General features: G+C 36.0%; 1 protein-coding gene across 6 annotated transcripts in view; it reads left to right on the top strand.

Moving 5' to 3' along the window:
* The window catches only part of rdx (BTB/POZ and MATH domain-containing protein rdx), a 166,987-nt gene that overhangs the window by 101,853 nt on the left and 42,139 nt on the right, over positions 1 to 22,995 (top strand). Inside the window, exon 1 of one of the 6 annotated variants that reach the window (XM_036377891.2) lies at positions 19,964 to 20,009. The exons of the other annotated variants lie outside the window; for them this stretch is intronic. The gene's annotated coding sequence lies outside the window, so the exon portion shown is untranslated. Of the gene's footprint in view, positions 1 to 19,963; positions 20,010 to 22,995 lie in introns of those variants that run through there. 6 annotated transcript variants of the gene reach the window in all.

Genomic DNA, 22,995 nt, shown 5'->3' on the forward strand with positions numbered 1-22,995 from the left:
AATTTTCAGTTTAGTGCACGGTCTAAAATACTTGCTCTTCTTTTTTCCGATATATAATAGTAGTAAATAGGTTCATTCATGTACCAGTAAATATATATTTATGGTTTATTTTGCAGTTCTTCGCTCTTAGCTAATTCCTAACAAATTTCCACGCCCACTGCGGCAAATGAAACCTGAGCAAACCGAGGTTAGAAAAATTATAATTTCACCAAAATTAACCACTAATTTAGTAATTTAACTGTACAGATTTATTAAAAGACGTAACTAAAAGGCGAGAAAATCGCACAAACGCTCGTGAATATCTACATACGTGTCTGTATGTATGTGCCGGCGAGTAACAGACCAATTTAGTAGTAGTAAAATAAAATTTCACGCAAACAATTTAGAAAGTACCACTAACAAGACGACGAAAATGAAGAAGAAAACATCGTTGATGATGTTGGTGGAGCCGTCGTCACTGTTGCTGTTGTTGCCACTGTCGCCGTCGTCTCTAGTGGTCATAGCGCTGTTGGTGACGAAAGCCAAAGCGTTGGTGAAAATCAAATTGGCCGACTAAGTGAGCGAGTAAGTTGGTTGGCGCGGCTCGACTGCCTGAGCTGATGTTTGCTGACGCTGTGGCACCTTCAACTACACTCATAATCCGACTGATGATGACGATGATGATCAGCGACAACGGTTTATTTGAAGATCACTTTATTTATTGCAGATTGCTTTACAGCTGCGCCGCACGCTTAGGCTAATTCTAATAATGAAGCTTACGTTGACGCTGATGATCGCGTTGATCGCTGTCGGTGAAAATCCGAGCACAGTGTTACCAAATCTATCAATCAAATTGAATTGTGAAAAGGTGAAAAAATGAAACTTGAAAAAGAAATCAAATATACCGTACGCCCGTCCGTCGTCCATCCAATCACATGTACGTTGTATGTGTGACTGTGTGTGCGCTATTCCGCTGGCTGCTGCTTGGGTGAACGCATCAAAAGCTGCTGGATATTGGATAAACGCTGTAAGAGTCGCTTCAAACTTTCATTCAAATGAGCGCAAATTCGCATGTACTGTTAGATATGTTCGTGTCTATCTATCTATCTGTGTGTACTGTGAAGTACGTACAGCGTGTATCCGTCGCTGCACTGATTTTCGAGATATAACAACTCGAACTTAAATACAATATTACATTTTATTTCATTGGCGAGCGACTTTCGCATCCGACACACACATATATCTACAGCTAAACACTCACTTGTGCACATTCCAAATTGTGGCAAATTGTCCGCTTCGCGACGCCCATTTCGCCTTGTGCGCATGTGCAGCACCACATGAAGATATCAGCAACAACAAAGCACACACTTTCAAATCACACCGGCGGTCTTTGGCATTGTTTAGCCGCTGGACAGACGGCACGACGGCTTTCTCATTGAAAATTAGTACTTCAAACTTAACAATCATACAAGTATAATATACCATATGGCGTATGTGTTTTGGGCTGGGTGATTGGACCATGCCCTCTATAATTATGTGTAGCATTTTTAATAGTGTTTGCCTTTGTTTGTTTCTATTATTTTTTCACAATTTGCATAGATCAACAATTTGATTGTACGCATGTGTGTGTGTGTGTGTATGTGTTTTCAGTTTTATTTTCCCACCCCCGCCCATTTTGTATGGACAATAAATGAATTCAATTTTAAGCCAGAGAAAACATGCCTCGAGGTGCTTACTTTCAGAAAAACGGAGTTACTGAATTGCTGTTATTGTTGCAGTTGCAGAAGACAAATGATACGGAGGTATGCTGCCGAGTTGATCGTCCTTACCCAGATATAAATCCGAGTCCGTTCCGATTACTTATATCCGGCTCGTCATAAACTTCAGTGCTATTCGTTTACTCTACTATCTAATTAATTGATCAGTGGTTCTAGCAATTTGATTTTGGAACTAACCTCAATATTATTTGTTTAACTTTGCTAAGTTTTCGTATGGAGATTATCTTCTTCCCTCTTATATATATCAGCACTGCAAATTTTACTTAATCAATTGGAGAAGTGCCCCTTTCGTAAATGGAGTACGACCTCAATGCTCACTTAGTTGAGTGAGTCTCTTTGTTCCAACTTAAAGGGGTATTCTGGTTTTTATTTTTTTGTGTATATTATTGTAGTATAGCCCTTTAAGATGCGCCGACTACTTGAAATTTTATGCAGAGCTTCTTAATACTTTATACTATCGCACTAAGAGAGGATTTTTGAAAAAAATTGTATTTTTTTTTATTTTTTTTTAAATTCCGAACGTCAAAAAAATAAGGAAATAATGAAACTTATTTTTCAAACAGCCGCCATTTTGTGAAAAAAAATAAAAACCTCTCGTAGTGCTATAACTACATCCGTCCTCTTTAAGGACTACTCAACAATTTCTTTTTCGGGTTACTGATAGTTTTGATATCCTGCACACCAGGACACGCCATTTTTTCATCAGTCCCCACTTTGCGGATGGAACTTTTTAAAAATTTTTTTTTAAATAATATAATTGATATGTTCTCTTTAAATATCAATGAAAAGCATATAAAAAATGTATGGTAAAAATATTTATTGTTTTTTTTTTTTATCGAGTCAGAAAAAGAGCCTAAAATTCGTGGTTCTAAGCCAGAACTCCCCCTTGACTCGTGACAACTTTTCCACATATGATCTGATATAAGAATGTCGTGGCTGACAATAATTTCAGTCTTGGTCTTGATATAATGTCATTATAAAGGTATTTATAATACTAAATGCAGTTTCTTTCTTATTCCGAAGGCAGTCGCCTCCGATCAGATGTAGCGGTATCCGTCAAATAACTTTTGCTTGAACTGCATGCCCCAAAATTTTTTGAAAAATGATTTATGCTATTGCAACAACAATGTACAGATTTTTACGTTTATGGAAATTAAGCTTCTATTTACCGAAAACAAGGGCATTGGACCCACAACCAAAGTTGAACATGAAATTCATCATCAGCATTTGTTTAATGTAAATTAAGCTGGAATAGAATAGACAGCTTTTAGTAAAATATCTGGTTAGACAAAGGTTGCGTATACTTTTGAAATAATCCTTAATATGATCGCATCCAGGCTGATCGTCCAATTCGTACATATGCCGCCGAACTAGTTTCAGCTCGTATAGATTGCAAACCCACATGGTTAGTTACCTTTTCTTAGTGAACCTCGCATGATCATCAATAAGAGCCAATTGCTTAGTAGACACACATTGGTCTGCGATTTTCCCACATACGTCTATAACATTAGTTAAAGCGGAGCACATATTTTGAAAGCATAGGATTAGTCAAAGAAAAACCACATAAAAAAAACGAAAAAAAAATTTATTAAATATCGCACACTTGTGCTATAAATTCGAAATTTAGTCGCATATTAGCCTTCAGAAAACCTCTCACTGTACAATCGCACACGTAGTACACATATACCCACATTTGAGTGTGTGAGTGATCTTGTGTGTTTTTGTAGAGGAAGTGAACTAAACGTGGTCTTGGCCAACGGACCATTTGCCCTGAACGCTCCAAACCTCAACGCAGTATATGCGCGTGCGCGCGCTGTAAAGGTCACGCATATAAATACGCCTAGCGACAATGACGGCGTCGCCGAACGACGAGAAAAAACTAAATTGGAATTAATATTGAAAACAGAACATAAAATTATCTGAAATAAAAAACGGTACAAATTAAATTTGACTCATTTGGCTCATTGTCTAAGATTGGTGCTTAGCGGTCGTTTAAGAGTTTCGGTTTTTATAGTCTACCTTGGTGTTTTTTTTTGGAATCCGCAGGTAAATGTACATATTGAGGTGTGTATGGTGTGTGTGGTTAGTTGATTGTTGGTGGCCTGCGTGTTTTGATTGCGCTAATGACGGCAATAACAATAAATGCTACAACAACACAAATAAAATATAACACAAGAAACAAATGTAAGATGAGAGGAGTAGCAGTCATTGAAGAGCGCATAAAAAAATGCCACCAACGCTGCCAAGCGTAAGAAACCCGCACCACTGCGCAAGGCAAGGGAAGTCAGCACCATTTCGGATAGCCGGACAGTTAGACAGACAACCAGCCAAACGGATGAACCCACAGTTGTGTACAGATGTCTATCTCATGTGGTGGTTTAAATGGAAACCACATAAACCTACCAAGAAATTGCCTTATGCACGCACACATATATTTATTCATGCCGCTATAAACCGATAATGATCGCAGTGATATTTATAGAAGTAGTAGAAATTATTTATATCAATAAAAAACCCTTTGTAACTCTTCATACACACCGAGACAACTACTCCATCAAGATCACATCAGACCTTTAAATGACAGCGAACGCGACGGATCACACGAATTTGACTGAGGTTTGGGTGAAATGTTATGGCTTTTGTAAGAGGAAATGACGAAATGGAAACTAATAGGAGAGTTCGGACATATTATAATTGATACCTTCGTGTCTACGCAAAAACGGAATTTTACTTCAAATTGGTAAAGTATATAGATAGCCAATGTTTGGTAAAAATTGATGCGAAACCTTCTACTTTAAAGTTTGAATAAGGAAGAGTTGATCAAACCTTGCAAAGCTCAAAAGTGCTATAATTTACTAATATAAAATCGATGCATAAGCTTCCATAATTCCAAGTTTGCCTTAAGCTAAAATTTTAAGTTTGCCACGAGGTTTGTAACACGCCCAGAAGTCGGAGACCTTATAAATTTTATATATAAATAATCAGCATGATGAGCTGAGTCGATTTAGCCGTGGCCGTCTGCTTGTCTGTATATACACAACAAGGGACTGGTGGTTTTTTGACTTCTGAAATTTTGCACATGTTTGTTTTTCCCGAAGAAGCTGCTCATTTGTCGAAACCGCCGATAACCGACCACTATAGTTGAGTCGAGTAGTTGTCACACAAACTGAACGATCTGAACAATCTCAGCATTGAGTCAATTAAACTATCTGCCTTTAAAAAACACAATTCAAATACATTTGCTTATTCGTTTGTGCTCGGGTATATCCAGATACAACTTCAGTCACAGCAAGCCGCAGTCATCCCGTCAGCCAAACCTCAGCGGCGACCGGAGATCGATCAGCTTTTCAGCAGCGCAAACTCTTGCTGCCAGTTAGCTGTGGCCGCACGTCTTTGGTGGCATTTTTTAATATAAAATTTATTAATGTTCGCAATTTATGTCGCCCTTAGTTGCTGGAAATTAATTTTTTTATTTGTTCAACGCGGCGGCGTGCATAACAAGTGAACGTTGTCATCGTGTGACTATGAAACAATCGACGCCAACCGCCGTTACGCTTTGATCCAGGTAGCATGCGTCGGCAAATCCTTCGTCGGTGTAGAAATACATACATATGTTATTGGCTTTGGTCCTGCGTCCACATACAACACACTCATGCGATATTCAAATATGTTCATGTGTTTGGCTCTTCAAAAAATAATAAATTCAAATAGAAGAAACATTGCTTCTCAGCCGCCCTTTTGTATGTTTGCACTGCATCTGCATCTTGTGCGTCCATGTGTGCGGTTCATGCGTATCTGTGCGTTTGTGCGCATTACTTGTCAACTTTCCTGACCACACACGCCCATGCAAACAACGCTTCTACAAATACACGCACAAAGTCGCCAATATTTGCGTTCAGCGCTGAAAGATCTCTTCATTCCCGTCCGGCGTGCTGGCTTTGCCGGCACAGACTTTCGATCCGATAGGAAATTATTAAACAAGAATGTTTACTTCCGAGATCGGATAGACTTGACAGTAGATTTCTTAAGGAGTATGCTAAATTTGTTCAAAGAAACATTTATCTGGAACACATTATGCGTAAGTAGAAGGACCAGAGCACACTTTTCAACGAAAATAGTTGTGGGAGTTTTATAAGAAATGAAGAGGGCTGTAAGGTTTTGTTTTCATTTTTTCAACACCATTAGGGTTCTCAATAACAATCTTCTAAATTGAAGTTATTATGAAAAGATTTATGATTATCACTCGAATATCCCGATGATTTGTGTTTCTTATAATCAATCATACATTCGGTTAAACCCCTTTATGCTTATTACATTTCCCACAATATCAATTGAACGTCATTCTTATCGGGTCACTTATCCATTTCACAGAACCGCCGCTATCAGCACTGCACTGGCTTCCTTAATAAGTAATTGACGACGAAACTAACGCATTATGCCACACACATCGTGTGCGGTTCGTCAGCGCCAGCGACGTCAGTCAACCCAGACAGCCGTTCCCGTCCGGGAACAGTGAAAACGACGTTTTAGCGTCGCAATAGTCAGTCGTCGCCGGTGGCATACGCTCGTCCTCGCGCGACGGCAACCAATCTCCATAGTCACTTGAGCAGAACGTTGACTGAAGTCAAGCATGTACCATATCGGATACTGTGCGGCGGCAGCCGCAAATGTACACGTTTGTGTAAGTGCAGTTGCGTGTAGAAAAGTTGCAGTATGCTTTGAGATTTCTTCATTGATTTTGTCATTAAGACGAAACTTTTTTTTGTTAGACATTGATTACTTCATCAACCAATCAATATTTGATAGACTCCATCTTAGTTTCACATTTTTATATTCATTTTTCGAAATAATGACCACCTCTAGAGCCTTACGTTGCCCTGGTACAGTGATATCCCAGATCTATGTTACTCTGTAACAACGTGAGACTTTCCCCAAATATGGTTGACGAATACTTATCACAAAATTTTCGATTTACGAGTAGAATTTTAGTTTTTGAGCATCGTACAATTTAATTGGTAATTAGAAAACCGCTAAGAAAAGCTTTCCAATGTGGCTGTACTGATGAAAAGTCACTGTTAGTTTCTTCCAAAGTTTAATCAGCATAAATATATATATATATATAATATGTATGTATAATTTTTTTTTCAGTACCAAAAATATATTTTATTGCATATCTAGACAAATCAAATGGCACTGCTTTTTTCACCACCCAACTGTACGCGCATGCATATGTGCTGCGCGGAGTTGACGCTTGCTTATCGGTTGACTGACTGACTGTTCAGCGTGCGACCAACTCCAATGGACGCTGCCACCGGCGCTGTGGTGCCATTCTTTCTTCAATTGTTCTTTCATTTAATTTCTGATTTTTTATTTGCTCTCTCGCATACACTTAGTCAGTCGGCCACTTGCTTGAGGGCAAATGAGGGTTCCATCTTTTCTTGTTGTTGTATTTTTTAACAATACTTTTATTCCAAAGCATTTTACCACACAACTCACACTTGCAAAGAATGGGATTAGCACGCTGCGCAGTGTTCTATTCACTTGCCATTCTAAACTTTTTCTTTTTTTTTTGCATTTATTACTTTTGTAATTGGTTTCGCTCTTTGTATTCTGCGTTGCTTTCTTTGCCTCGAGCACTTACCTGGCACTTAGGTTTAGGCATGTCTCTACGCGACGCTTTGCTTGGCCTTTGTCTAGTGGAGGAAATTCAATTATGGGTTGCACTCCTTTAATTATTTGTAATTGCATTTTTCTTATTGTAATCATTACTGCTTATTGCCTGCTCTTTGTTATATAGTTGTTTGTGTGTGTGTCAAAGATTTGGCTGAGCTGATCCGTCTTTCTATGCATTTTTCTTCCAATGCATTCTCAGCTCTAACTAATCTGTCAAAGTTGATTGAGCTTGTCTTTTCAGCAGATCTCTTCGCCCGTGTGGACTTATGTTTTTGTTGAAAAAAATGGTCCAGACAGACATCAAATTTCTTTGTTGTTGTTGTTGTGCATGTTCATTGGTTTTAGCACCAGCATAAACAAACGCTATGGGAGATCTATGCGAGCCACTGTGCAGCAGCTGCAAAGGATCCACTGAAAAATTCGGATGTCTACAAAACCTGCAGCGCAGCACCTGTCTTTCTTACTGTTTACTCATGCTTTGCAGTGCATTCACGAAAGTAAGCAGGTAATATATATTGTATAGTATTATGGGTCCCTCAAAATAAACGTTATTTCAACTATACGAAAATTATGGACAATAACTAAAGGACACTTTTGACACAACCTTCTCTAAACCCAACTGAGTCAGCACACAAAGTGTAAGCAATAATTTAAACCGGTGGTTTGTTTTGACATAGCATTGATTTTATTTGCACAGTTTTAATGTCGAATCTTGCTGTGACATATTCTCTACAGTTATAGCGGTAGGTAGGCAATCTGAGACCACACACGCAGTATCCACAGGAAGTCGCGACAATTGCTTCTTTGTCTACAACAGAAAAATTCTTCTTTAGACAAATGTCATTTAAGTGCATTTTCAATTGATAAAATGAATGCCTTGAAGATAATGAAAATTTTCAATCAAAACGTGTGAGTTGTGGCAAGTTGATCGGGCTTTTTTCTGAAAAACCGAAAATAATAAGAAAATATTTATTTTCAAAGGCATTTGCACAGCTGCTTGGGTATATGGACTTTGTAAACCAAAAATTCCACACTGAAAATATTATAAAAGTAAATATTTTTTCCGCTTTTTGCAAGAATATACTGATTTTCCTGAAACTTCATACGAAGTGCGAAAGTGTCTACTATGTTACGTGAAATATTAATAAACATTAAACTTTGATTCTGGCTAAAATCTAGTTATTAGTATTGCGAATTCAATAATACCAATGACTCCATGTTTTATCGACGGTTACGAACCGTTGCAGAAAATTATTTAGAGTTGAGCTTCTTGTCTGTGCATAGCAAACAGCTATTGAACCACGCTCATGGCTAATCAGAAATCAGAAAAACCGAATCACCGAGCGATATATCGTTACATTAAAACCAATAATCTTCACTGCAGCAAATTTATTTTGCGACAGTGTTGCCATCGAACAGTGAAGCTAAGTACTTACCTGACCGCCATACTCTAAATACTCTTCTAAAATAAGTATAATTTAAATATACTTTTATTGGCGGACTTCCATTGAATATCTCTTTTAATAAATTATTTTTCTAGATATCACAATAATATCCAGTTATAATCCCTACGGAAAGCTATTAAGAAAAGCTTTATCTTCCTGAGGGCGTACAGCTTGCTGATTCTCTTGCGATTGACGTTGGACCAGAAGGAACTTGCGAGCGCATAAGTTCTCGCTAAGCCCAGCTATCCTGGTACCCAAACAAGCTGTATGCAAAACTAACCCGACGTCGTTTTGATAGTTAGCTGAGGCATTACTTAACCAGCTTCAAGCGCACGGTCATTGAGTTTAAGTTTAGTATTAACACATTACTATCGGAGTGGATAATCACTTCCATAAAGGGAGCTGCGCTCCGGAGCATTAAATAAATTGCCAATTTGATGGCAGCAAACTCGACCTGAAAAACGCTATAAATGCTAAACTTCAATATTTTTAATCAAAACCGTTTCGCTATATGCTACAAATTGCAAAATAATTGTTTAAAACAAAGTTTTCATTACATTTGAGAAAAAAAAATCGTCGCTGTTTGCCGCTCAGCAATGATTTATTAGGTGCACCCGATATGATTATGTGCGGGTACATTTGTAATGTCACCGGCTAAACACAATACACCAAACACAGGTTTGTTAATATGCGTATGTATGTGTGTGTGTGTATTTGCTTAAATATTTGTGTTTGACGCCAATGTAAACTCGATTTACTTGACACAAATTTTCACACAAAATCGCCGCTCAAACGACATTATGGATGACAATAACCCAATTTTTCACAAATGACGGCACTACAAAATGCTAACTTACTCGCATTGTTGCTGTTGTTGTTGCTGTTACGTGCATTGTTAAGTGCAATGTGGCTGCGGCGGCGCAGTTTCTTATTATTATTATTATTTTTTTGTTTGTTTTTTTTCAACAATGTAATGCTATTTACAGATATATATTTTTTTTAATATTTTTTTAACCTCTAACACAAAATTCATGCATACATATGTATCATATATAAATAAAATTTTTTCGTCGTACTCAAGCCTACGCAAAAGTTGTACCATTCAAATCAAATAGCGCTACAAAAATATGTTTACCTAAGTGATTAGCTTTAAATGTACGGACGAGCGGTCGGGGTCACCGCCTGCGCAAGTGACACAACACTGCAACCAGGTCGTTGTCGTCGCTGTCGCTGTCGCTGTCTTTGCTGGGCCAGGCCCAGTTTTGTAGCACCTCGGCGCCCGCCTGCCCATCGTCTGCAATAAGCATCGTCGCAAAGCACCAGCTTTCAATGCCGTTTGACATTTGGCCGATTTACTACATATTTATTTGCTGTTGTTAAATTTATGCTGAAGCTAAAGTCTTAGCGACAAACTCGCCATTTCCGCTCTACTCCGCGGTAATCTTTTGCATTTAATTTGTTAATATTTAATCAAATATGTTTGTTTTCTCAAAGTTGCACAAACTTTTTGAGGTTAAACTCGACGCAACGTCCCAAACGCAAAGCAATTATCAAAACATTCCTATTTGCTGTCTTTTTACAATAAGTATGATTTCCAATTTTTAATTGTTCTAAAGAAGCTGAAAGTGACGACTTTTCGAACTGTTGTTTTATTTAATTTATTCCGTTATAAACTCGAGTTTAAGCTTTTGTTTGCAACTGACAAATATTCCACATATTTATTACAAAAGAGAGCTTAAAAGTAAATGAAACGAACTTTTTCGATTGCGTGATTTGCGTTTGTGAAATTTCGTTTTTATGGGTATTTCTTGATATTTAGTTTATTTATATTTAATTCGCTTGAATATACTTTTTTATATATTTTATGTGCTCTCTGCTCTCTCGAAAAGTTAAATTTTGAATAATCAAAAAGTGAAACATTATTTTAAAAATAAACCCACTACAAGTCTGAGCACACTTCATTTCAGTGTATGAACTCTTACTGTTCTATTCAATTTTTATTATACCAGTTAAGTTAATTTATACGAGTTGTTTGTTCGATTCACCGCTTTGAATAAGCGTTTTGCCTTTTCTCTAAACGAATTGTTTATATTTTTGAAAATTGTTCTAATTTATTGTACTTTTTTTTTTGTTTGATTTAATCTATAATTTATCACGCTTTATTATTATTTATTCTTTATTGCTCTATCCTTCATTATCTCGGTACATTCTCTGCAAATATGAAAGTCTGAAACTATTTCACTTTCAACATTATATTGAACTAATATTGAGCATTACTCGTAAAATAACAACAACAACAAAAATAATCGCAATGTCGTTTTACCTTAGAATAAATAACCGCTATTTTGAAGCCAAGGCAATTTAGGCAAGTCAAAGAGGATTTAAAGCGCAGCTTAGTACACTTTATTAATTCTGCCTCTTTTCCATAATTTTTTTTGTGCTTATTCTATTTTTTTTATAAGCCAACCAAACAACTGATCGACCGACCGCTTTATACGCCACATTTGCTTGCCATATTTCGAACTATTAGCACGTCTACCGCCTTCAGCTTGCTCGATTTTTTCATTTTTTTTATAGTTTTTGTTTTGTTTACCTCACTATCCACGTCTTCAGCGGCTTCTTGTTCTTCTTCTGCATCGTCATTCATTGCAGTCATTTATTAAGCGATTGATGAGTGGTCCACTAGCTGGCTTAGGTCTTGCATGCCTGACTTGGCTTAGTGTCTTGTTGCTAATAAGCGTCAGCTTTTGTTAGCTTGGTCTAAACGCTCATTTGATTGGCAGCATTGCTTTTGCTATTTGTAGTTGTTGTAATATTAGTAGTTGGCACTGACTGACGTCGCCACACCGTATGTACGTGTATGTGTGTACTTGGCGTCACGTATGTGCTCATTATTGTGATTTCGTTGTGATTTGTTGTTATTATTGGCATGTATAATGTGAATGCCTATGTATGGGTGTTTATGTGTACGTACTATCGCCAAAATGCCGTGGGATTAAAAATTTACATTGAGTTATTTCTTTGATTGTTTTTTCTTCCTACTTTAGATTGCCTTCGTTTACACGGTTGCATGCAGTGGAGCATCTTTGCGCGGCCAAGCGTTCGATTGCACTAATTCATTCATTGTTTTTCCGTTGTTGTTGCATCTTTGTTTTGATTTTGGCTTTTGAAAGTCTATGTTTTATAAATAAAATAAACTGTTTATTTTATTAGCTCTGTTTCGTAATCACACTTTCTCACTTTATTTAGTTTTGTATTTTTTTTTTCTAATAAACAATTTGGCTATACAACGTCTCGTAAGCTCTTAAAAAATTTTGAAATTATTTCCGCTATTAAAATTTTTTTTGTTAACAGAATAGGAAACACAAAAAAATAATATAAAATAAATATTTAGTTTTGTTATGAATAATCATTAATTTATATTTATTATGAATAAAAATAAAAATAATTTAATTTTTAAATTAATGTATATTATTATGAACAAAAAAAAACATTTAGTTTTTTAATTCATTTCAATTTATTAATTAAATATAAAACTCTAAGAAACAAAAAATTGTAATATGTGATTTCTTAATTTTAGTATTTTATTTCTCCAAAAGATTTAAACAAATTTAGTCTAAGTTTAGTAACAGCCGCACAATATGTTTAATTATTTCTGTTAACAAAAAACCGAAAAACGAAAAAAAAACAAATTTTTAAGCAATATTTTTCATTTATTCTAAAAATTAAAAAACAAAAATATTTTATAAATTAATAAAAAAACAACAAATTAATTTTTTGCAATAAATACTAGTAAATTCTTGAAAGAGATTTTTTTTACTTAAAAAAGTTTTTGAAATTACAAAAATTATAACCGTAAATTTAATTTATTTTAAAATTTTTTTGGAAATTTTAATTTATAACCATAAATCTTCCGCAATTAATTCAATTTTCTTTATTTCTTGTATTGTATTTTGCGTGAATCGTGTAACTGTAACATTTGTTAGTGTGAAAGCGGCTTTAGATCTGCACACATCGTCTAAAACGGCTTGAATTGCAAGCAGCAGACGCTAACAGCGGCATCCGCAATGCTCAACGCCATCATCATTACGGCAGTGGCATGCGGAAAAAGTAGTTCATGGCATTAATCAAAACTTATGCGGGTCCATACACGCACACTCAATCATAAAAGTGCGCCACCACATATGCACATGTTATTTACGCAATTTTTCGTTATTTATTTTATTATTAATTTTGCATGACTTTCTTTTGGCGAATTTGTTTTAGTTGCGGTTTCATTTTATGTTTTTATGTTTTATTTCCCAAGCGAAATGGACGCAATACTAAATTGACTTTTTACATTTTTATTGAAGCTCATCCGTGTTTCGGGTATTTTAGCCAAGGAAAATGCGGCTACTTAGTTTGGTTTACTCTCAATGGTATCTTGTAAGATTTACATATTAAATAAATTTTCAGACATTTTTTAACAATTTCGAGCTTGTCTCTTAGTTTTTCACGTTAATGATATAAACAATCAAAATAAAATAAAGTAAATTAAGGCCATTAATAAAATGTTCAAAGTAAGTTTGTAAACACTTGAAAAATTTAATTTCTTAAATCCACTCATTACATACATTCGATTTTTTGCAAAGATGTTGGCAACTTCATTCCCACTTATAGTTGATTTGAGGGGTTGCATGGGGTTTCTCAAGCAAAAAACGACCTATTTTCAATATACATACATATATTTTTTTCATATAAAAAACCAACTATTTGCTCAAACTTTTTATTATTTCAACGATATATATTTAACAAAGATTTTGTGAAATTTTCAAAGGAAAATACTCAAAACTCGGCCATTACGACCTCATTTCCGGCAGTCTCAAATCAGTCAGGATCATCAAAAGTAAACAAAAAAAATATATGTTTTCTTTATTAAGACCAAAAACTAGGTACACTGGGCGTAGGAAATCTAAAAAGTAAAAACTGTATTTTTTGCAGACGTTTTCAGATTTTTTTTTTTTTTAATTTCTCGACGTTTATTTAATGGTTGTAATTGAACGTATGTGCTACAAACATCGTAATAATCAAGAAATTCTATTTATACAATCCCAGAAAAATCCTACTTTACTCTTTCTTTCTTTTGTCGGAAATATCTCGTCGTAACACTAATATTTTAAGCTAACGGTCTTCAGGACAAAATCACATTCGTGTTTATGAAGAAATCTAAGCAACTGTAATGTCGTTTGACATTTATTTCAAAACTGCTGTTTAATTATCCAAGGGGCTAATAACCATCACTTGCGGACTAGAAATCTTTAATTCAATTCGAAAAAATTAAAACTCAACAGCGATTGTCAAGCGCCCTCAAATTGCAGTCAACCACTTTCTTATTGTCACAAAATAGAGCAGAAAAATTTCTTATTGGAATAAATAGTTGCTTCAAAGCTTTCCAACAATGTTTCTCACATCCGCTGTTGCGAGAGTTTCTCTTATTTCCTATTCTATTTTAAGCCAAAGTGTTAATTGCCTTCTGGGCGGTCGTACAAATAATTGAAGACGATTTTGCATCCACGCCACATTAATATGATCACTTACTGATGAATATATTCACATACATATAACAAGTGTGTTTGTATGTACGCTAATAACCATTTGACAATGGCGCAGCAAAGTAGCAAAGACCAAATAAAATATGAAAAAAATTAAAAAATGGTTTCTCACTTCCACAATGCTATTTAGTCAAGTCTGACGCAGCTGACGCGCTTCGGCTACTGTTTGTCCAAGTCATTTATTTTGCAGATCGTCTATGTGCTTTTCACACTCCGACTTAAAGAGACGCGTGCATGTTTATATGTATATGGATGTATGTGTGTATTTACTTGTGCATTAACTTACTTTAATGCAGAGATCAGCACAAAGCGGACCGCATACGGTGGCTGAAGAATGAAAGGATTATGTTTTAAATATAGTTTGCATTAAGAAAACATGAAAAAAGATACACACATCACGATGCGTTTATTTGCAGTTTAAAAGGATCTGGAATCTCACAAAATTCCAGTGAGACTCTTTGGCAAAGGCTTTAACCAAACTTGCAGGCATGTTAACTGGTTATCGGGCTTGTAAAACTGGTAGCAACGATAAGACGATGCACTGTTGAATCCGTTTCTAATTTAAAAAAATTATTATATTGCCATTGACAATCCGCACAGGTCCAGAATGTGACGAAGAGATACAAAAAAGGCAATATTATCCACTAAAGTTAAAAGATCTTCTGTAAAAAATGTGAAAATCATCCGGTTTTGATAAGCCAACAAAACTATACATATTGTACAGTGAATTAAATGGGCTGATGTAACAGATTCTACGATACTTTGTCCATTGGTTCCAACGTTTCCGATGTATCGTTTAAGAGTCAAACGTCATTACCATAACTAAAATATTGCTTAAGTTTTACGAATCTCAGATCAGATCAAACGACTTAGACCCTTAAAAGACTATTATTTTACAGCGTAGCCAAAAAAATACAGGCTAGCGTGCTTGATGACTAAAACTAGAAGTACTAAGATATCAAACAGCCTCGTCAGTTTGCAGCTTAAAAACTGTAGGATATAAAAATTTAAGATATAACAGTTTTAACTTAAAATATGTTGCTGTTTATGACACTGTGCCAAAGCCAATTACAGAGGCAACAAGCCTCCGGTTAGTCTGAGTTCACAGCAAACACTCGACATATGCTTCCCCAGATGCTAACAGGCCTAAGAGCAAATTCTTCACGCTGACATACGAGAGCATGTGCCGTGACACAAAAGCATTACGCACGCAAAGATCAGTGAGTTTGAAGATGCCGATAGCTTGAGGAAAAATTATAGACAGCAAAAAAACCATAAAAAAAGCATAGACTCTTCTTAGGGCTAGGATGACAGGATAGCTTCAACCGCCTATTGCCGCTGTGTATTTTAACTTTGCTCAACATGGTTATTTAAATGTGTTTGTATTTATTTTTTTTGCCGGCGGCTTAGTCTTGTTTTCTTTCTGCTACAATTACTCAACGACTACGTGCGACTATCCAACCGGCTACCCCGGCTGTGCCGTTTCTTGCAAAGTTCTCAAACGCAACCGCATGTGTATCATTCTTGCGGTTACAGACAACAGCAACGCCGGCAATATTAGCTGGCGGCAACAAAATAGCCAACCGCTTCGCTCGTGTATGGCTTCCTACCTTCCTGTGCGGCCGGTTTTATCCTCTTCCTGTCGTTTGAACCAACTGTGTCCCGCACACGCTGTGCCTCGACCTGCCAACTGACTGTTCGCCTGCTGTATGGCGTGTCGCAACGCCTTTACACCGCATTCGTTACACATAAATGGCGCAGCTACTATTTCTATGTGGACGCATAAAAGTCAGTCCAGAGAGATGCCATTCGAATGTAATTCTAGCAGTCTTGTAGCGGCTTATGTATACATTTGTGTGTGTGTGTGTTTGTGCCTGTGACTAACCGATTTGCAATTTGCCGCTGTCTAGCTGTCTTCTATGCAAACGAAGCATATCTCAGTGGTTTAACATACCATATCGTCTCAAAATACACTCTGTGCTCAGCTGACATTGTCACACCATGATTTACATACATATGCATCTGCTTACAAATCTTCTATTTAAAATACGCGTTCTAACTCGCGTCCTTGCCGTCATATGCTTACAGTTTTTTAACCTATACGCTCAAGCGAAGGCTTCTTTTTCGGTTCTCACCTTTCAATATGGTTTGTTCCGTATTTGCAGCTTATCTCTTACAGACTGTCACATGCCGATGACATGTTTCGAAACTTAATTCTAATTATTTTTTTCAAATAGTCTCTTCAAGTTCGTGATTTTTTAATACCTTACCCCTCAGTTGGGTACCGACCTATTCTAGTACATACATACAAATGTATATTGCTTTCCATGTTGATTTTATGGTTTTTGGCGGAAAGATTTCTCATGAATATGTGGAGTAGAGTTTCTTGTAATAACATGGGCAGCTATGTACATATATATCTGAATAACTTGCATGATAATGCATTGCCAGAAAGGTCCTCGTAAAGTATATAAACCTCACTCTTCTATAGATCCTACATTTATCTCTTTGTTGGTGCAATTTACTGTATGAGTTCTATGCATCCTCCGCGGCGGAATAGATGCGATCTGAGCTCGTGCTTTGCATTGCAGTACTTTCTTTAACGTCCATTCATCATTTAAATATAAAACACTTTAGAGCTTTCGAACTAAAATCGGTAAACCGGTAAGCGTAAAAAAATAGTTCCTAACATATCGTGGCCGCTGAAATTTAAAATCTAACCGAATATAATTAGTTTACAATTGAAATGCGGTATGCGTATCTATTTTGTATATTAAACTATTTTTAAGACAACAGATAACGGAAATTGGTACAGTTCTGTACCTATTTTGAGAATCACGGCATCATTTTGTGTTGTTGCTTGAAAATTTTCGTTTAATGTATATGGAAATTGTAAAATATTAGGAAATTGAAAAATTGGTTTAAGGTATATGAAAATATGTAAGCAACAGTATAAACGAATAACGGTACTTAATAATTTGTAGGCAAGTGGTGAATTCCGAAGCATAACGATATGCGGCAACAATTAGGCACGAAATTGGTATTCGGTATACGTACCTATTTTAGGCATATTAATTGCAATAAAAAATCGCATAAAAATTATACTTTTTTTTATATGCATGACTACAAGGATATTTATATCCACGTGCTACCACACGTTAATGGCGTGCCGTATTTTAGCAATTTCGGTATAAGTGTAAAGCTTTCGGTACGAATGAATATCTGCACATTCGACTCAAATATCTAACTAAGCTCAAAATAAATAAAATAACAACAAATTTGAATATCTCTAGCTGTGTACCTAAGCCCACGATGCAACCGAAGCTATAATTCCTCACTCCGAATACACGGTTTCTCATATTTATTTGTGTGAAATTTTATTAGCTGCTAACGATTCACCACACTTATGCATCTACTTAAGTATTTGAGTCCGCGTATGTAAGTGTGTGTCATGTATGTTTGCTATTCTTCTCAATTCTGCTTGTTGTTTTGTTTTCATTTCGTTTCCTTTTCGCTTGTTTGTTTAACGTTTTATATCTTAGATTTTCCTAGCGATCCTCTGGATTTTACTAATTTTTTTTGTTGCTGTTGACTGCGGTTGGTCTTCAACAACTTAGTCGCGTCGGTTGTTGTCAACACCAGGCAACAACTTTGACCACCGGCGTTGTGTCTTGGCGAGATGTTGTGGCAAAAGACATGCCTACGTAGGTATGTATGTACATATATGTCTATGTATGCATATACGGGTGTGTATATATGCCAAGTAGTCACTCTTCTGCCTGTCTACCTATGCAGCTTAGGGTGGTCCTTAAATGAAAGGAAATGAAAATTTTTGAATTTTGATTTGGCAAACCTACTAAACCTGCAGGTAACAGTTACACATATAAAGTACGGTCCTAGTTTGAAGTAGAGTGCCAACATCTTAATCGTTTCTAATCGTGACCAAATTGCATATGTAATGCATATATATAATTAGTGGGCTAAGCATAGCTCATTATTATTTTAGAAGGACCACCCTAACATAGTGCTCATGCATTTACATATATCTAGCAATTCTAATAACCTAATAGGTCTGCTCCGCTTTAAGTACTGCAATAAATTCACTCCGGCTATCATATAAATACACTTTTTTTTATATCTATGCAGGGTACATCTGTGTGTACTAATGTTTGTACACATGCAACCGTTTGTGCACTTGTCATCAATGCACGCAGCTGTTCTTATTAACTTCACTTTTGCACGCACGCTCACACATACTTAATTACTTAACATATGTACATACATTTAATATTATACATATGTATACATAAGTATTAGATTTGCACAGTGTATTGTAAAAGAGTAATATATTCAAATTCGCGATCCTCTTCACTATACCACACATATTCTTGAAATTATTGGTACAAAAGCCATACCAGCTGCGCTTGATGAGTCAGTGATACTTAATTTTTCGTTCGTCTTTACTCTCAAATGATACGCTAACAAGTGCCACTAAGTTAGGTTAGATTGAAAATGTTAACCCAAGTTAAATACATTCTAAGACTGTTAAGGTGCGAAAGTATCCATAGATAGATGAATAAAAAGTACTTTTTCGCGATATAATGTTGGGAAAATCAAAACGGTGCACATAAAATTGATTTTGGTGGTTCTCGTAAGCCGTGTCGCCGCTGACATCGAAATTTGCGTAAAAGTTCCTGAAATCATAAAATGGGATTTTTCATGCTAGATAGACATAGATAGTCAGTTAGTTTGATTATTAACCATGAAAATGAGGCTTAAATAAATTATTATTATTATTTTTTTGCAAAACTTTCTAGACAATCGAACTCTTACTATTCTGCATGGATTAGCTCCGCAATTGGCTGTGATTTCTTCAATTACCATGAGCTCATTTCGCCGATCAGTACTCAGAACAAGCTCGTAACATTCCTAGCATTCGTAATTGCCTCGAGTTTAGTAAGCCTCTTCATCGCTTTATCGTCCGATTGTGATTAGACTTTAGATAAAGAAACTTAAATGTAGTTTCTCGTCCCCGTGCAACTATAAAACCAAAGGACAATTTTTAGCCAAATGAGCTACAAAGTACTCCTTCGGAATAGAAACTGTGGCATAACTCATGTTGATCAGCAATGTATGTATACATATGCCTATTACCTAATATTCGGTGTAATTGAAATGAAAGCTTTATTAACGAACTTCAATTTTTGTATCAACTTCATTAGAAAGATGTTTTCTGGATGCACCTGTTGTTAAGATAACATAAGTAACACCTCCTCTGGTCTACCAAGTAAGATCGTCTTCGCAGTGGCACAAGTCATTTATTGCAGTTTGAAAAATAGTTTTCAGTTAAACAGAAATTAGACAAATCAAATTGCATATTGTTGTTATAATTGTTAACATATGCATATATTTAATATTAGCATGCGTTCAGTTTCGTTAACAAAAAAATCAAATAATTACATTTTTACTAATTTTGGTTTACTGTTTCTTCTTTCAGGTATGATTCCAAATCAATTATCTCTCTTCTAACTACTATAAAATCTGTAAGTATACAATTATAAGTTTTTTTCTTTTAAAAATTTTGTTTTAAAAAATCATCGAAGTTATCGTTTATATTGTTAATGGCACTTTTTGTGTGTTAATAGTATATTCAGTGTGTTTATTGTCTTCTCTCAAACATATTTAGAAACTTTTGGTTTTATTTTCTCCACTTCTGACCCATTGTGCAGTTCTTGGTACGCAACTACAAGTTGTTTTTAAATTTAATTTATTAACTAAGGCCATTTTTGTAGAGCAGTAAATTTCCTACCAAACTATGAGTTTTGCAATTTAAAAAGATTTTCTATTGAGTTATAAAATTTATAAGGAAAAAAATTTGCCTTAAATAGTCAACCGTTAATATTTTTTAAACGGTTAGGTTTACAAAAAATATTTTGTAGAGCATTCAATTTCCTACAAAATCTATGAAACGAGATATTTGTTCAAGTTGTTGGAAGCGATATATGTATTTTTCTATCTAATAATAAGAAAAAAATAGAAAGCTGAGGACCCTCCCACAACAATGAAGAGCTCATACTTGCAAAGACTTTCTTAGAGGTGTCTAAAAACCTATTTTTCATATTACCTAATGAAAAAATGTGGAAAACGGTTGGCCTCAAGGGCCATCCCTGCAACTTCCCTCTAATTTCATACGCTAACGTTCAAATTTCGCTTTTTTCACTGCTTTTGAGCTCTTCGAAATTTTTCGTTTTCGATATCTAGTAAGTAAATCAACCGATTTCGACCCGGTTTGCGGCAAACGATGTGTTTCTTCAAGGTTTAGAACTGATTAGTTTTTGGTGTCGATCGGTCAAGTCGTTTGGAAGAAATTCGAAAAAAAAACGATTTTTCAAAATTTTTTTGATTTCTCAAAATCTACTGGTCCGATTGGGTCCAAACTCACACGAAATTCAAGTGCAATGAAACCCTTTGGAATGCCGTTTAGTTTATTCAAATCGGTTGAGCCGTTTAAAAGTTATAAGAGGGTCACATACATCCACACACACACACATACATACAGACATACGGACATCATCGTAGAAATGTTCGGGGAAGCTTCCTCGACCCTCAAAACGTCGAGATCTGTTGAGAACTCGATTTTTGCAAAATGGGGTGAAACCAATAGCGGGAAGTTAAAAAAATATTAGTTTTTTTTTACCCATCCTAATTCATGTACAATACATGCATATGTATATATTTATTTATTTTTTCGACTTTTTGCAATTCTTTGTTATATTTAATTTAGTAATTCAATTAGTTTTTGTTATGTCTTATTTAGGTTTTGCCCTTGTTTTTCATAACCTCAATTTATTTTATTTCAATATAATTTATTGTTTTACCATTTAGCTTTTTTAAATAAAATTTTTAAAATATTTTTCACAAAACTTTTATTTTCTTTTTATTCATCTGTTTTTTAAATTTTTAAATTGATTTTGTTTATCATTTCGTCACAGACACTCCACTTTCAATCGTGTGACTGTCAAATCTTTGCTTAGCATTTCAAATATACACAAATATACAAACAGATATATTTAACAGAAGAAAATCCACTTAGCAAAAAAAAAAAATGATTTTGTTGTTGTGTCATAAATTCATTGCTCACTCATTTTCACGCGCAGCCAGCAATTGTAACAACAAGCAGCAACAACTGCAATGGCATTGCCTCGCCTTCGCTTGCGCCAACAGCAACACGCTTGAGTTTTTGTGCTCAATTTAATATTGTAGCTGTTATTGTATTTCAGATTGAGAGCATAGTGTTAAATAGTTGCTCTGCAGCGCTCTGTTGCCCGATTGCGTTGCTTCCTTTAAATTGGCTTTTATTTGTTTGAACTGGTGGTGTTGTTGCTAAAGCGGCTACAGCTTCTGCTAACGTCATTGTTGTTGTAGTTGTTGTTGTTGCTGTTACTTACACTTATTGTCACTGTGCAGCCGAACTATGTGCTCATTTTCCAACGAGGGCCAGCGCTAGAGCCAATACATTTGTATGTATGTACATGCCAACAAAAACAACAAGAAAAAATTGCATTTTTTTTATAAGGGGCGCGCGGAGTATGCTTGCGCGAATTGAAACTCCCCACACACGTTAAAAAGCAGAGCAGGGCAAACATGACAACAACAACAGCAATTATAGCACGCAACACCAAGTAGTGGTGGCAGCAACAACCGCAATAACAATAATAACAACAAAAGCACAGGGTTTTATTAGGCAGTCACTCAGTAGTTGTTCGCTATATGCGAGTAACAGTGTCGTCGGCTGCAGCGACAGCGACAGCGACGACTTGGGCTGATAGTATTTTTTTCGTTTTTTATTTTTTACTCTTTTTTCCACCTTTTTTTAATTTTATTGAGTGAGTATGACTGACTGACTGGTACACCGACGTCCACCGTTCAACCTCTCTCTGCGTGCGACTCACGACCTCAGCTGTTGTTGGTTTATTCGTTCGTTCACTCATTCGCTGGTTCGTTCGCCCCTCGCAAGTACATGCATACATATTTACAAAAACACATGTACATAAGAATGTGCATATGTTTGTATATATGCACTTGTATTAGTGTGTATCTGTGTTAATTTTATACAACGCTGCTTGATTTACTGATTTGCTCAATGCTCAGCGTCGTCGTGTTGAGGCGCATGTCAGCGCAGCTGTCGACGTCGCCGCCGCCGTTGACGTGCACTTTCAGTTGGCCACCAAACCAGCTGCGTCGGCTGCTGCTACAGACAGCATTTTTTCGTTCGTTTTCAACAGACAAGTTAGTCGTACGGTAACTTTCAAGCGAGGCGGATCGTTTTAGCGCGGTTAGTAGAGACTCCAAACGTCATGGATAGATGAACTTTTATTATTTTTGTGTACCTCAACCTGCCTCTGCGTAACTACTACACATTTTAGTGCGGACACCAACCTATCAGCCAGACAGCAAGCAAGCCAAGTTACCACCAAACACCTCGTTCGCCCCCACAAAGCAACAGTAAATATACGCATGTATGTATGT

The sequence above is a fragment of the Bactrocera oleae genome, chromosome 2 (genome assembly GCF_042242935.1).
Source record: "Bactrocera oleae isolate idBacOlea1 chromosome 2, idBacOlea1, whole genome shotgun sequence".
NCBI classification, from domain to species: domain Eukaryota; kingdom Metazoa; phylum Arthropoda; class Insecta; order Diptera; family Tephritidae; genus Bactrocera; species Bactrocera oleae.